At 46.5% G+C, this 15,703-nt stretch overlaps 1 protein-coding gene across 1 annotated transcript in view; it reads right to left on the reverse strand.

Moving 5' to 3' along the window:
* LOC121004499 (oocyte zinc finger protein XlCOF6.1-like) overlaps window positions 1-15,703 on the reverse strand; it is a 417,876-nt gene that overhangs the window by 97,868 nt on the left and 304,305 nt on the right. The window lies entirely within an intron of this gene.

The following is a 15,703-nucleotide window of genomic DNA, read 5'->3' on the forward strand; positions in this document are numbered from 1 at the left end:
TCAGGCTCCAGGCTGTGCTGCCGGAGGAAGTAATGGACCCCTGATGATGTCCTGACCATGTGACCATGTGTGGAAGGAGTCAGTGGAGCACATGACCCTGTGCTGGTTGTGATCAGTGCTGGATACGCAGTAGGGTTCTCTAAACTGTTGTGTTAGACACACGTCTGGTAGCCCCCTGGGTCGTTTTGGTGGTGGGCTTCTCCACTGTAGAGTGTCGGTCCGCCCTTGTGCACCTTCAGCCGATGTTCACCTCTCACCTCAATGGCACGTGGTGCTCTGCAGTTTACACATCGCTTATTCTCAATGGTACCATTTGTCCGCTCAGGATACACTTTCACCACAGCAGCACAAGAACAGTTCACACTGCGCAGTGTCAGAAGTACCACCACCCGGGGTCAGAAAACCCATGATCTCCCCTTTTACCCATGACAGCAATGAGGGCTATGTGTGCAGAGCCTATCACACACTGTATATACCCATCGAACCGACTCACGACCCGGGACTTTCTTCAGGAGCTACACACCCCCTGCAGCTCCAAGCCCTGCGATTTGCTGATCAATGAGACCGGCACATCGCAGCGCAGGAAGTTGTCAGAAGCTGCGGAGGAGGTCAGGGGACGGTGGCCGGTGATGAACTGATCAGCACTGGACAAATCCGAGGTAAGGCAGGGGACACCAGTGTTTTGGGTCCCCTGCCAGCAGTGCTATTGGCTGGAACAACGCTCCAGCCAATGGCAGCGCTATAGCTGCACAAGAAGAGGCTGAACTTCCCTGCATGCAGCCATTCTAGCTGGTGACTGCATGCAGAGAGGTTCTATCCTTTAGGCTCAAATTCACTGGTGGAGCCGGTCATGATGTTAAGTTAATAAATTATTCTTTATTTGAAGAAAGCGCATATATACACCCTGTTCCAAATTATTATTTAAGTGTCACAAAGATTAAATATTTAGTTTTTCAGTTTAACTCATGGATGGCATTGTGTCTCAGGGCGCTTTTGATCACTGAAAACAATCTCGGACACCTGGGATAATTAGATTGGCAGGTGAGCCCAATTTAAGGAAAAACTACTAAACGAGTGTGTTCCAGATTATTAAGCAGAGCACCATTTTCAAGCAATATGAGGAAGAAAAAGGATCTCTCTGCTGCCGAAAAGAGAGAAATAGTTTCAATGCCTTGGACGAGGTATGAAAATATTAGATACTTCACGAAAACGATTTGTGGCTGATTCAGAGCATAGACGGGTTTGTGCAGATAAAGGCACATTGAGGAAGATTTCTGCCAGATCCGTGCATCGGATCAAGAGAGCAGCTGCTAAAATACTATTACATAGCAGCAAACAGATATTTGAAGCTGCTGGTGCCTCTGGAGTCCCACGGACATCAAGGTGTAGAGTCCTCCAGAGTCTTGCATCTGTGCATAAACCTTCTATTCGGCCACCACTAACCAATGCTCACAAGCAGAAATGGCTGCATTGGGCAGAAAAATACATGAAGTCTAATTTTCAAACAGTTCTGTTCACTGATGAGTGCCGTGCAACCCTGGATGGTCCAGGTGGATGGAGTAGTGGAAGGTTGGTGAACGGCCACCCTGTTCCAACAAGGCTGCGACGTCAGCAAGGCGGTGGTGGAGTCATGTTTTGGGCTGGAATCATGGGAAGAGAGCTGGTCGGCCCCTTTAGATGTAAAGATGACCTCTGCAAAGTAAGTGGAGTTTCTGACTGACCAGTACAAAAGGAAGAACTATGCTTTCCTTAATAAAATCATCTTCATGCATGGCAATGCACCATCTCACGCTGCAAAGAATACCTCTGCATCAATGGCTGCTATGGGGATAAAAGGAGAGAAAGTCATGGTGTGGTCTCCATCCTCCCCTGACCTAAATCCTATTGAGAACCTTTGGAGCATCCTCAAGCAAAAGATCTATGAGGGTGTGAGGCAGCTTACATCCAAACAGCAGCTCTGGGAGGCTATTGTGACATCTTGCAAACAAATTCAAGCAGAAACTGTCCAAAAACTCACAAGTTCAATGGATGCAAGACTTGTGAAGCTGCAATCTATTAAGGGGTCTTATGTTAAAATGTAACGTGACCTGTTAAAATGTTTGAAAAGTTAAAATGTTGTTAAAAGTTTGATTGAAATAGCTTTTGATTTCAGTAAATATTCTGCAAATGTAACACCCCAGAGTTGTGTTACTACACGCCTCTACCCCGCTACTATCTGTTAAGAGCCTATATATTGTTATCTGATGTAATTTATATTATGTCTTCACATATGTGCATCTAAAACCATGTTAAATTCAATTGTTCTGGTAATTTTCCAGGTTCCCCAGCAGGTGGCAGCAACTCCCTTGGCAAGGTACTAGTTACAGTTTAGTATATCTAGGCTGGAATGGATTATTCCAGTTTAGCTCCCCCTCTGTGAGCGAAGTGGGCTCTTCCCACATCCTGCAGCATGGGTGGAGAAGGAAGTTAGAGTTATTGTAGCCCACCCCCTGCTAGGGGTAGGGTGTATGTGTGTGAGGAGATCCCCTGCATAGGGAAGACAGCAAGGATCTTGTTTTGGCTGAGACCTGATCATATTACCAGTCTGAGCACCTGCAGCCTCAGCTGGATGAAGAAGCAGAAAACTACAGACAACCTCCAGAGTTCCATGAAGAAAGCATTACCTGAGAAATCATCTGTGAGTTAAGTCCAGAGACCTAAGAGAAGCCATTCCTCCTCAGCTAGTCTGTCCCCATACAGCAGAAGTTACAGAAAAGTGCAGAAGATTAGTTCCTGCCACAGGTAGCTACCAAGCAGACGACTTATCCTGCAAGCTGCCCACATTTAAAACAGAAGCATTAAATTCCTGCCAATCATTGCTAAAACCTGCTGGGACCAAGGCTGTATACTGCTTGGATGAAAGCTATCTTTAGTAAAGAAACATTTGAACTTCATCTAAAGGTCTGGACCTAATTTCTGCTGCAAAATTCCTCTATTACTCCTACTATTACTACACTCAAATTTATTGCAAGTGAGCTAGGAGCCCAGCCGTACCCAGGTAGGAGACACTGTTGACATAATTATTACCACCCTACAGAGACATTATAGGCCATCAGACCACTGTGGCCTTCCTAATCTGGGACGTGCGTTATAACACCTTGGAAGGGCCCTGGGGTAGTACCCTGCGCACGCTGCAATTGCGTCACAAACAAATACAGACTATTATCCACCTGACCCAGCCACTGCATTAAAGTGGCGTCAGCGTACCCATATCCTGGTCACTGCACAAACACAACAAATGACAATTTTCAGTTCTTTACAACCTATAAAGTGTTTTGAAACTTACTGCGCGTAATAATTTGGAACAGTGCATTGTAAGTTTTTTATGTTTAAAAAAAATACTGTTATCATTAGGAGGTTTGTTCAATAAAATTTGAATTGTACTCTTAATAGTTGATAACATGAGAATTATGCTGACTGTTATTTACATCAATTAGTTAGGGAAATGAGAAAAATATCATTTGCATAATAATTTGGAACAGGGTGTAAAAAAGAACAACGCCTTTCGGGGATAAAACAGTTCCCCTTCATCAGGTTAGACAAAGGATAATATGGACACGTAGAGAGGTAAGTATTTATAACATGTAAGCATGAAAAAAAAAACGCCAGAAAAACGCACGTGTGGGCTGTCCCTAAAGGGGAGGGGCCACCTCCAGGTGTCATCTCAATGGCAGAGTTCATAACAATTAGTCACAATGGAATTCACTCATAGAGGACCTAGTTAGATGCATACAAAGGATTTTTGTTCAAAAACTAGTATTTTATTTGATTAAAAACGAGTGTTGAATCTTGTTGAAAAAGTAGGTCATATGCTTTTTAGTCATGTGACCACAGTTCCCATGGTGTAGATATGAATATTAATGAGGGGGGTGGAGATGAGAGGCGCTATGTTTTCCAGTGTTACTGGAGATGGGGCGTGGCTTCTAATGGGCGGAGGCTGTGATCGAGCGGCAGCAAAGAGAGAGGGTCACATAATCGTATGGTCTGCAGCCATGTGACCCGTCTCTAAGGTACCCATGATGCTCTCGCAGTGGCGCTGTAGCGTTCCTATGCCAAAAACTTCTGCGCTGGGTTGTGTGCGGGAGAGGGGTCACGTGATCCTGTGTCAAGAGTCGCGTGACCCGTTGCTATAATGCCGAGGACTCTGTTTTCCTGGAGTGCCTCGGAATAGAAATATGAAGAAGTCAAATTAATAATAGTTATTAAATATATGTTTAGATAAACATAATCAATTAATATTTGACATGGGCATAGATATATATATGAATATCGTCCTACTAATAGGCATGAGCACTAGATATTAGGCATGGACTTTAAGGGGTTGTCCGAGTTATGAAAAAAAAAATATATAGCATTGAAAATCTGATGGGCAGCAATATATAACTAAGCTAAGCAAGTTTTATGCAAAAAAAAATAATATATATTTCCTCATTTCCCTGGTTCTCTTCTGGCCCTTTGTTTACATGCAATAAAAACAATCGCTGCCCCTCCCCCTGCACTGCTAAGGGAGTGAATACAAGAGCTGCCCTGAGTGCTGGGAGAATCAACAGCAACTTGTAAGTGTAGAACTACAAGTCCCAGCTGTATAATGACACTGCTAAGGGAGTGAATACAAGTGCTGCCCTGAGTGACATATCTGCCTGCTGGGAGACTCATCATTATACAGCTGGGACTTGTAGTCCTACACATACAACATGTATGTGTAGGACTACAAGTCCCAGCTGTATAATGACACTGCTAAGGGAGTGATTACAAGTGCTGCCCTGAGTGACATGTCTGCCTGCTGGGAGACTCAGCAGCATGTTGTATGTGTAGGACTACAAGTCCCAGCTGTATAATGACACTGCTAAGGGAGTGAATACAAGAGCTGCCCTGAGTGACATGTCTGCCTGCTGGGAGACTCAGCAGCATGTTGTATGTGTAGGACTACAAGTCCCAGCTGTATAATGACACTGCTAAGGGAGTGAATACAAATACTGCCCTGAGTGACATGTCTGCCTGCTGGGAGACTCAGTAGCATGTTGTATGTGTAGGACTACAAGTCCCAGCTGTATAATGACACTGCTAAGGGAGTGGATACAAGAGCTGCCCTGAGTGACATGTCTGCCTGCTGGGAGACTCTGCAGCATGTTGTATGTGTAGGACTACAAGTCCCAGCTGTATAAGGACACTGCTAAGGGAGTGAATACAAGAGCTGCCCTGAGTGACATGTCTGCCTGCTGGGAGACTCAGTAGCATGTTGTATGTGTAGGACTACAAGTCCCAGCTGTATAAGGACACTGCTAAGGGAGTGAATACAAGAGCTGCCCTGAGTGACATGTCTGCCTGCTGGGAGACTCTGCAGCATGTTGTATGTGTAGGACTACAAGTCCCAGCTGTATAATGACACTGCTAAGGGAGTGAATACAAGTGCTGCCCTGAGTGACATGTCTGCCTGCTGGGAGACTCAGCAGCATGTTGTATGTGTAGGACTACAAGTCCCAGCTGTATAATGACACTGCTAAGGGAGTGAATACAAGTGCTGCCCTGAGTGACATGTCTGCCTACTGGGAGACTCTGCAGCATGTTGTATGTGTAGGACTACAAGTCCCAGCTGTATAATGACACTGCTAAGGGAGTGAATACAAGAGCTGCCCTGAGTGACATGTCTGCCTGCTGGGAGACTCTGCAGCATGTTGTATGTGTAGGACTACAAGTCCCAGCTGTATAATGACACTACTAAGGGAGTGAATACAAGAGCTGCCCTGAGTGACATGTCTGCCTGCTGGGAGACTCAGCAGCATGTTGTATGTGTAGGACTACAAGTCCCAGCTGTACAATGACACTGCTAAGGGAGTGAATACAAGAGCTGCCCTGAGTGACATGTCTGACTGCTGGGAGACTCTGCAGCATGTTGTATGTGTAGGACTACAAGTCCCAGCTGTATAATGACACTGCTAAGGGAGTGAATACAAGTGCTTCCCTGAGTGACATGTCTGCCTGCTGGGAGACTCTGCAGCATCTTGTATGTGTAGGACTACAAGTCCCAGCTGTATAATGACACTGCTAAGGGAGTGAATACAAGAGCTGCCCTGAGTGACATGTCTGCCTGCTGGGAGACTCAGCAGCATGTTGTATGTGTAAGACTACAAGTCCCAGCTGTATAATGACACTGCTAAGGGAGTGAATACAAGTTCTACCCTGAGTGACATGTCTGCCTGCTGGGAGACTCAGCAGCATGTTGTATGTGTAGAACTACAAGTCCCAGCTGTATAATGACACTGCTAAGGGAGTGAATACAAGAGCTGCCCTGAGTGACATGTCTGCCTGCTGGGAGACTCAGCAGCATGTTGTATGTGTAGGACTACTAGTCCCAGCTGTATAATGACACTGCTAAGGGAGTGAATGCAAGAGCTGCCCTGAGTGACATGTCTGCCTGCTGGGAGACTCAGCAGCATGTTGTATGTGTAGGACTACAAGTCCCAGCTGTATAATGACACTGCTAAGGGAGTAAATACAAGTGCTGCCCTGATTGACATGTCTGCCTGCTGGGAGACTCAGCAGCATTTTGTATGTGTAGAACTACAAGTCCCAGCTAAATAATGACACTGCTAAGGGAGTGAATACAAGAGCTGCCCTGAGTGACATGTCTGCCTGCTGGGAGACTCTACAGCATGTTGTATGTGTAGAACTACAAGTCCCAGCTGTATAATGACACTGCTAAGGGAGTGAATACAAGAGCTGCCCTGAGTGACATTTCTGCCTGCTGGGAGACTCTGCAGCATGTTGTATGTGTAGAACTACAAGTCCCAGCTGTATAATGACACTGCTAAGGGAGTGAATACAAGAGCTGCCCTGTGTGACATGTCTGCCTGCTGGGAGACTCAGCAGCATGTTGTATGTGTAGAACTACAAGTCCCAGCTGTATAATGACACTGCTAAGGGAGTGAATACAAGTGCTGCCCTGAGTGACATGTCTGCCTGCTGGGAGACTCTGCAGCATGTTGTATGTGTAGGACTACAAGTCCCAGCTGTATAATGACAGTGCTAAGGGAGTGAATACAAGTGCTGCCCTGAGTGACATGTCTGCCTGCTGGGAGACTCAGCAGCATGTTGTATGTGTAGAACTACAAGTCCCAGCTGTATAATGACAGTGCTAAGGGAGTGAATACAAGAGCTGCCCTGAGTGACATGTCTGCCTGCTGGGAGACTCTGCAGCATGTTGTATGTGTAGGACTACAAGTCCCAGCTGTATAATGACACTGCTAAGGGAGTGAATACAAGAGCTGCCCTGAGTGACATGTCTGACTGCTGGGAGACTCTGCAGCATGTTGTATGTGTAGGACTACAAGTCCCAGCTGTATAATGACACTGCTAAGGGAGTGAATACAAGTGCTGCCCTGAGTGACATGTCTGCCTGCTGGGAGACTGTGCAGCATGTTGTATGTGTAGAACTACAAGTCCCAGCTGTATAATGACACTGCTAAGGGAGTGAATACAAGAGCTGCCCTGAGTGACATGTCTGCCTGCTGGGAGACTCAGCAGCATGTTGTATGTGTAGGACTACAAGTCCCAGCTGTATAATGACACTGCTAAGGGAGTGGATACAAGCACTGCCCTGAGTGACATGTCTGCCTGCTGGGAGACTCTGCAGCATGTTGTATGTGTAGGACTACAAGTCCCAGCTGTATAATGACACTGCTAAGGGAGTGAATACAAGAGCTGCCCTGAGTGACATGTCTGCCTGCTGGGAGACTCAGCAGCATGTTGTATGTGTAGGACTACAGGTCCCAGCTGTATAATGACACTGCTAAGGGAGTAAATACAAGTGCTGCCCTGATTGACATGTCTGCCTGCTGGGAGACTCAGCAGCATTTTGTATGTGTAGAACTACAAGTCCCAGCTAAATAATGACACTGCTAAGGGAGTGAATACAAGAGCTGCCCTGAGTGACATGTCTGCCTGCTGGGAGACTCTACAGCATGTTGTATGTGTAGAACTACAAGTCCCAGCTGTATAATGACACTGCTAAGGGAGTGAATACAAGAGCTGCCCTGAGTGACATTTCTGCCTGCTGGGAGACTCTGCAGCATGTTGTATGTGTAGAACTACAAGTCCCAGCTGTATAATGACACTGCTAAGGGAGTGAATACAAGAGCTGCCCTGTGTGACATGTCTGCCTGCTGGGAGACTCAGCAGCATGTTGTATGTGTAGAACTACAAGTCCCAGCTGTATAATGACACTGCTAAGGGAGTGAATACAAGTGCTGCCCTGAGTGACATGTCTGCCTGCTGGGAGACTCTGCAGCATGTTGTATGTGTAGGACTACAAGTCCCAGCTGTATAATGACACTGCTAAGGGAGTGAATACAAGTGCTGCCCTGAGTGACATGTCTGCCTGCTGGGAGACTCTGCAGCATGTTGTATGTGTAGAACTACAAGTCCCAGCTGTATAATGACACTGCTAAGGGAGTGGATACAAGTGCTGTCCTGAGTGACATGTCTGCCTGCTGGGAGACTCTGCAGCATGTTGTATGTGTAGGACTACAAGTCCCAGCTGTATAATGACAGTGCTAAGGGAGTGAATACAAGTGCTGCCCTGAGTGACATGTCTGCCTGCTGGGAGACTCTGCAGCATGTTGTATGTGTAGGACTACAAGTCCCAGCTGTATAATGACACTGCTAAGGGAGTGAATACAAGAGCTGCCCTGAGTGACATGTCTGACTGCTGGGAGATTCTGCAGCATGTTGTATGTGTAGGACTACAAGTCCCAGCTGTATAATGACACTGCTAAGGGAGTGAATACAAGTGCTGCCCTGAGTGACATGTCTGCCTGCTGGGAGACTCTGCAGCATGTTGTATGTGTAGGACTACAAGTCCCAGCTGTATAATGACACTGCTAAGGGAGTGAATACAAGTGCTGCCCTGAGTGACATGTCTGCCTGCTGGGAGACTCTGCAGCATGTTGTATGTGTAGAACTACAAGTCCCAGCTGTATAATGACACTGCTAAGGGAGTGGATACAAGTGCTGTCCTGAGTGACATGTCTGCCTGCTGGGAGACTCTGCAGCATGTTGTATGTGTAGGACTACAAGTCCCAGCTGTATAATGACAGTGCTAAGGGAGTGAATACAAGTGCTGCCCTGAGTGACATGTCTGCCTGCTGGGAGACTCTGCAGCATGTTGTATGTGTAGGACTACAAGTCCCAGCTGTATAATGACACTGCTAAGGGAGTGAATACAAGAGCTGCCCTGAGTGACATGTCTGACTGCTGGGAGATTCTGCAGCATGTTGTATGTGTAGAACTACAAGTCCCAGCTGTATAATGACAGTGCTAAGGGAGTGAATACAAGAGCTGCCCTGAGTGACATGTCTGCCTGCTGGGAGACTCTGCAGCATGTTGTATGTGTAGGACTACAAGTCCCAGCTGTATAATGACACTGCTAAGGGAGTGAATACAAGAGCTGCCCTGAGTGACATGTCTGACTGCTGGGAGATTCTGCAGCATGTTGTATGTGTAGGACTACAAGTCCCAGCTGTATAATGACACTGCTAAGGGAGTGAATACAAGTGCTGCCCTGAGTGACATGTCTGCCTGCTGGGAGACTGTGCAGCATGTTGTATGTGTAGAACTACAAGTCCCAGCTGTATAATGACACTGCTAAGGGAGTGAATACAAGAGCTGCCCTGAGTGACATGTCTGCCTGCTGGGAGACTCAGCAGCATGTTGTATGTGTAGGACTACAAGTCCCAGCTGTATAATGACAGTGCTAAGGGAGTGAATACAAATACTGCCCTGAGTGACATGTCTGCCTGCTGGGAGACTCAGCAGCATGTTGTATGTGTAGAACTACAAGTCCCAGCTGTATAATGACACTGCTAAGGGAGTGAATACAAGAGCTGCCCTGAGTGACATGTCTGCCTGCTGGGAGACTGTGCAGCATGTTGTATGTGTAGAACTACAGGTCCCAGCTGTATAATGACACTGCTAAGGGAGTGAATACAAGTGCTGCCCTGAGTGACATGTCTGCCTGCTGGGAGACTCAGCAGCATGTTGTATGTGTAGAACTACAAGTCCCAGCTATATAATGACACTGCTAAGGGAGTGAATACAAGAGCTGCCCTGAGTGACATGTCTGCCTGCTGGGAGACTCAGCAGCATGTTGTATGTGTAGAACTACAAGTCCCAGCTGTACAATGACACTGCTAAGGGAGTGAATACAAGTGCTACCCTGAGTGACATGTCTGCCTGCTGGGAGACTCTGCAGCATGTTGTATGTGTAGGACTACAAGTCCCAGCTGTATAATGACAGTGCTAAGGGAGTGAATACAAGTGCTGCCCTGAGTGACATGTCTGTCTGCTAGGAGACTCTGCAGCATGTTGTATGTGTAGAACTACAAGTCCCAGCTGTATAATGACACTGCTAAGGGAGTGAATAAAAAAGCTGCCCTGAGTGACATGTCTGCCTGCTGGGAGACTAAGCAGCATGTTGTATGTGTAGGACTACAAGTCCCAGCTGTATAATGACACTGCTAAGGGAGTGAATACAAGTGCTGCCCTGAGTGACATATCTGCCTGCTGGGAGACTCAGCAGCATGTTGTATGTGTAGGACTACAAGTCCCAGCTGTATAATGACACTGCTATAGGAGTGGATACAAGAGCTGCCCTGAGTGACATGTCTGCCTGCTGGGAGACTCAGCAGCATGTTGTATGTGTAGAACTACAAGTGCCAGCTGTACAATGACACTGCTAAGGGAGTGAATACAAGTGCTGCCCTGAGTGACATGTCTGCCTGCTGGGAGACTCTGCAGCATGTTGTATGTGTAGGACTACAAGTCCCAGCTGTATAATGACACTGCTAAGGGAGTGAATACAAGAGCTGCCCTGTGTGACATGTCTGCCTGCTGGGAGACTCTGCAGCATGTTGTATGTGTAGGACTACAAGTCCTAGCTGTATAATGACAGTGCTAAGGGAGTGAATACAAGTGTTGCCCTGAGTGACATGTCTGCCTGCTGGGAGACTCAGCAGCATGTTGTATGTGTAGGACTTCAAGTCCCAGCTGTATAATGACACTGCTAAGGGAGTGGATACAAGAGCTGCCCTGAGTGACATGTCTGCCTGCTGGGAGACTCTGCAGCATGTTGTATGTGTAGAACTACAAGTCCCAGCTGTATAATGACAGTGCTAAGGGAGTGAATACAAGAGCTGCCCTGAGTGACATGTCTGCCTGCTGGGAGACTCTGCAGCATGTTGTATGTGTAGGACTACAAGTCCCAGCTGTATAATGACACTGCTAAGGGAGTGAATACAAGTGCTGCCCTGAGTGACATGTCTGCCTGCTGGGAGACTCAGCAGCATGTTGTATGTGTAGGACTACAAGTCCCAGCTGTATAATGACACTGCTAAGGGAGTGAATACAAGTGCTGCCCTGAGTGACATGTCTGCCTGCTGGGAGACTCTGCAGCATGTTGTATGTGTAGGACTACAAGTCCCAGCTGTATAATGACACTGCTAAGGGAGTGAATACTAGAGCTGCCCTGAGTGACATGTCTGCCTGCTGGGAGACTCTGCAGCATGTTGTATGTGTAGGACTACAAGTCCCAGCTGTATAATGACACTGCTAAGGGAGTGAATACAAGTGCTGCCCTGAGTGACATGTCTGCCTGCTGGGAGACTCTGCAGCATGTTGTATATGTAGGACTACAAGTCCCAGCTGTATAATGACACTGCTAAGGGAGTGGATACAAGAGCTGCCCTGAGTGACATGTCTGCCTGCTGGGAGACTCAGCAGCATGTTGTATGTGTAGAACTACAAGTCCCAGCTGTATAATGACAGTGCTAAGGGAGTGAATACAAGAGCTGCCCTGAGTGACATGTCTGCCTGCTGGGAGACTCTGCAGCATGTTGTATGTGTAGGACTACAAGTCCCAGCTGTATAATGACACTGCTAAGGGAGTGAATACAAGTGCTGCCCTGAGTGACATGTCTGCCTGCTGGGAGACTCAGCAGCATGTTGTATGTGTAGGACTACAAGTCCCAGCTGTATAATGACACTGCTAAGGGAGTGAATACAAGAGCTGCCCTGAGTGACATGTCTGCCTGCTGGGAGACTCTGTAGCATGTTGTATGTGTAGAACTACAAGTCCCAGCTGTATAATGACAGTGCTAAGGGAGTGAATACAAGTGCTGCCCTGAGTGACATGTCTGCCTGCTGGGAGACTCTGCAGCATGTTGTATGTGTAGGACTACAAGTCCCAGCTGTATAATGACACTGCTAAGGGAGTGAATACTAGAGCTGCCCTGAGTGACATGTCTGCCTGCTGGGAGACTCTGCAGCATGTTGTATGTGTAGGACTACAAGTCCCAGCTGTATAATGACACTGCTAAGGGAGTGAATACAAATACTGCCCTGAGTGACATGTCTGCCTGCTGGGAGACTCTGCAGCATGTTGTATATGTAGGACTACAAGTCCCAGCTGTATAATGACACTGCTAAGGGAGTGGATACAAGAGCTGCCCTGAGTGACATGTCTGCCTGCTGGGAGACTCAGCAGCATGTTGTATGTGTAGAACTACAAGTCCCAGCTGTATAATGACACTGCTAAGGGAGTGAATACAAGAGCTTCCCTGAGTGACATGTCTGCCTGCTGGGAGACTCAGCAGCATGTTGTATGTGTAGGACTACAAGTCCCAGCTGTATAATGACACTGCTAAGGGAGTGGATACAAGAGCTGCCCTGAGTGACATGTCTGCCTGCTGGGAGACTCTGCAGCATGTTGTATGTGTAGGACTACAAGTCCCAGCTGTATAATGACACTGCTAAGGGAGTGAATATAAGTACTGCCCTGAGTGACATGTCTGCCTGCTGGGAGACTCTGCAGCATGTTGTATGTGTAGGACTACAAGTCCCAGCTGTATAATGACACTGCTAAGGGAGTGGATACAAGAGCTGCCCTGATTGACATGTCTGCCTGCTGGGAGACTCAGCAGCATGTTGTATGTGTAGAACTACAAGTCCCAGCTGTATAATGACACTGCTAAGGGAGTGAATACAAGAGCTGCCCTGAGTGACATGTCTGCCTGCTGGGAGACTCAGCAGCATGTTGTATGTGTAGGACTACAAGTCCCAGCTGTATAATGACACTGCTAAGGGAGTGAATACAAGTGCTACCCTGAGTGACATGTCTGCCTGCTGGGAGAATCAGCAGCATGTTGTATGTGTAGGACTACAAGTCCCAGCTGTATAATGACACTGCTAAGGGAGTGAATACAAGTGCTGCCCTGAGTGACATATCTGCCTGCTGGGAGACTCAGCAGCATGTTGTATGTGTAGAACTACAAGTCCCAGCTGTATAATGACAGTGCTAAGGGAGTGAATACAAGTGCTGCCCTGAGTGACATGTCTGCCTGCTGGGAGACTCAGCAGCATGTTGTATGTGTAGGACTACAAGTCCCAGCTGTATAATGACACCGCCAAGGGAGTGAATACAAATACTGCCCTGAGTGACATGTCTGCCTGCTGGGAGACTCTGCAGCATGTTGTATGTGTAGGACTACAAGTCCCAGCTGTATAATGACACTGCTAAGGGAGTGAATACAAATACTGCCCTGAGTGACATGTCTGCCTGCTGGGAGACACAGCAGCATGTTGTATGTGTAGAACTACAAGTCCCACCTGTATAATGACACTAGTAATACATACAGGATCTTCCCCCTACCTTCTTGTGCAATGCTCTCTCTAGTCCTTCAGCTCCTGTGCCCAGAATTGTCACTGCTGCAGCTACCCAGTCTGTGCAGCTGAAGGGGTTAAGAATCCTCGGATAGAGCAGACGGCAGTGAAGGGGGGGCGTGGCCAGCACAATGATGTCTTGTGTACAGGCTTGTAAACGAACTTTATCAGAGCAGGGAGAGAAGCTGACATCACAGGTCATGTGACCCTTAGTGAAATCTGAGAAACCAGCCACCGGAGATAAAGTGAGTTAATTGGAAAGCTGTTACATTTGCCCAGTTAGGAACATAGAAAGAACAAAAAAATAACTCGGACAATCCCTTTAATTATAAATGGATATACATGTACATAGGGCCCATTGGGTTATAAGAGGGACTGATTTGATGTTGTTTGATGGTATATATACTAAGGGGAATAGGGTATGAAATAGAGGTAATGAATTGTTTACAGAGAGGGACTGTAAAGGAGGATTTCATTGCAAGTATTTTTTGGGGGACTGGATATCTAACCCGAATGAAACTCTCCGTGTGGCTGCAGTCCTGGTGAATAGGTCTGATTCACACAAGTCTTCCATAGGGTTGTGCCTATCTTTAGGTGAGCCTCCTGATCTCTTATTTTACTTTATAACTCATTTGAACATACTACCCTATTGTGCACCCCTTCCTCTTTTTTTCCCCCATCCCCCTTGTGGTTGGAGTGGAATTTAGAGACGTCCATCTTTGAAAAACTTTCTGTGCTGCTGTGGCTTGCTAGGACTTGTGGTGTACCACCACTGCAAATTTAACCCCTTAGCTGCTGAAAAGAAGAACATTCTGGAATAGCGACACAGATTTTTTTTTCATTTGGAGCTGTTCCAGATCCCTCCATCCCTGTCCCTTCCCACCCCCCCTCCCTCCTCCCCAGTCCCCCCCCCATCCTTTTTTTTACAGACGCCATTTGGTCTGTGCACTTTTTTGGGTCTTTCTATAGTTTTTTTTTACCATTTTCCAGCTCTGCATCACTTTTTCTACGTGCAAGTTGTGACCGCCAAGTCCTTTTCAGTGCGTACCTGCCTGATCAGCACCTGGGATTATTTGTGTAAATTTTTTAGCCAATTTTTCATATATTTTTTTGGTTAAAAAAGAACAATTGGTAGTTAGGACTTTATATAAATATATATAGCGTTCTATATTTATATATACAGTATATATATATACAGTACAGACCAAAAGTTTGGACACACCTTCTCATTCAAAGAGTTTTCTTTATTTTCATGACTATGAAAATTGTAGATTCACACTGAAGGCATCAAAACTATGAATTAACACATGTGGAATTATATACATAACAAACAAGTGGGAAACAACTGAAAATATGTCATATTCTAGGTTCTTCAAAGTAGCCACCTTTTGCTTTGATTACTGCTTTGCACACTCTTGGCATTCTCTTGATGAGCTTTAAGAGGTAGTCCCCTGAAATGGTTTTCACTTCACAGGTGTGCCCTGTCAGGTTTAATACATGGGATTTCTTGCCTTATAAATGGGGTTGGGACCATCAGTGACGTTGAGGAGAAGTCAGGTGGATACACAGCTGATAGTCCTACTGAATAGACTGTTAGAATTTGTATTATGGCAAGAAAAAAGCAGCTAAGTAAAGAAAAACGAGTGGCCATCATTACTTTAAGAAATGAAGGTCAGTCAGTCAGCCGAAAAATTGGGAAAACTTTGAAAGTAAGGGCTATTTGACCATGAAGGAGAGTGATGGGGTACTGCGCCAGATGTCCTGGCCTCCACAGTCACCGGACCTGAACCCAATCGAGATGGTTTGGGGTAAGCTGGACCGCAGAGTGAAGGCAAAAGGGCCAACAAGTGCTAAGCATCTCTGGGAACTCCTTCAAGACTGTTGGAAGACCATTTCAGGGGACTACCTCTTGAAGCTCATCAAGAGAATGCCAAGAGTGTGCAAAGCAGTA

The sequence above is a fragment of the Bufo bufo genome, chromosome 6 (assembly GCF_905171765.1).
Source record: "Bufo bufo chromosome 6, aBufBuf1.1, whole genome shotgun sequence".
NCBI classification, from domain to species: Eukaryota; Metazoa; Chordata; class Amphibia; order Anura; family Bufonidae; genus Bufo; species Bufo bufo.